Raw genomic sequence first — 609 nt, forward strand, 5'->3', positions numbered from 1 at the left:
TTACAGTACAGAAGTATTTTAAAGGCGATATAATAATTATAACAACGGTAGTATTATATATCTAGTATAAAAGATCAGTTTTAAGCAGTGCCTTAAACTAGACAGACGTGACAGATCTCTCTCCCTCTCACAGGAATGGGTCCCCGACGAAGGAGGTCACGGGCTGGCCACTCCGCCCCGAAAGGGTTCGTGCCCCTCCATTCGTGACCTGCCCTCGCCCGTCATGGGTCGCCACTCCCTCAACCGCCCGCCCCCGCCCGCAACCACACGCAGAACAAGGTCAACGGTCAAGCTTACGCCCATCAGCAAGTAATCAGCTCCTGTGTCTTCGATCTTGAGTATGTCTTGGGTCCTCCTCGGGTCCTCGGCATCCCGTAGGAACCGAGGTGAGGTTGACTTCAAAGGCGGAGGGCACAGAACAGTCACTCGCCATCACGCGGTCCTCTCCTCGTCACGTGACCCCCGCCTGATGACGTCAGAAGAGGGCGAGTTTTACCTGCGGGAATTCATGAATCGGAGGTGGTACTCGAGTTCATATTGGCTGACCTTTTTCAAGAGGTTCTGGCGGTGTCTGAAGGCTGTGTGAATCCTTCCAGTCTTAGGATGTAG

The sequence above is a fragment of the Penaeus monodon genome, chromosome 21, assembly GCF_015228065.2.
Source record: "Penaeus monodon isolate SGIC_2016 chromosome 21, NSTDA_Pmon_1, whole genome shotgun sequence".
In the NCBI taxonomy this organism is placed as follows: domain Eukaryota; kingdom Metazoa; phylum Arthropoda; class Malacostraca; order Decapoda; family Penaeidae; genus Penaeus; species Penaeus monodon.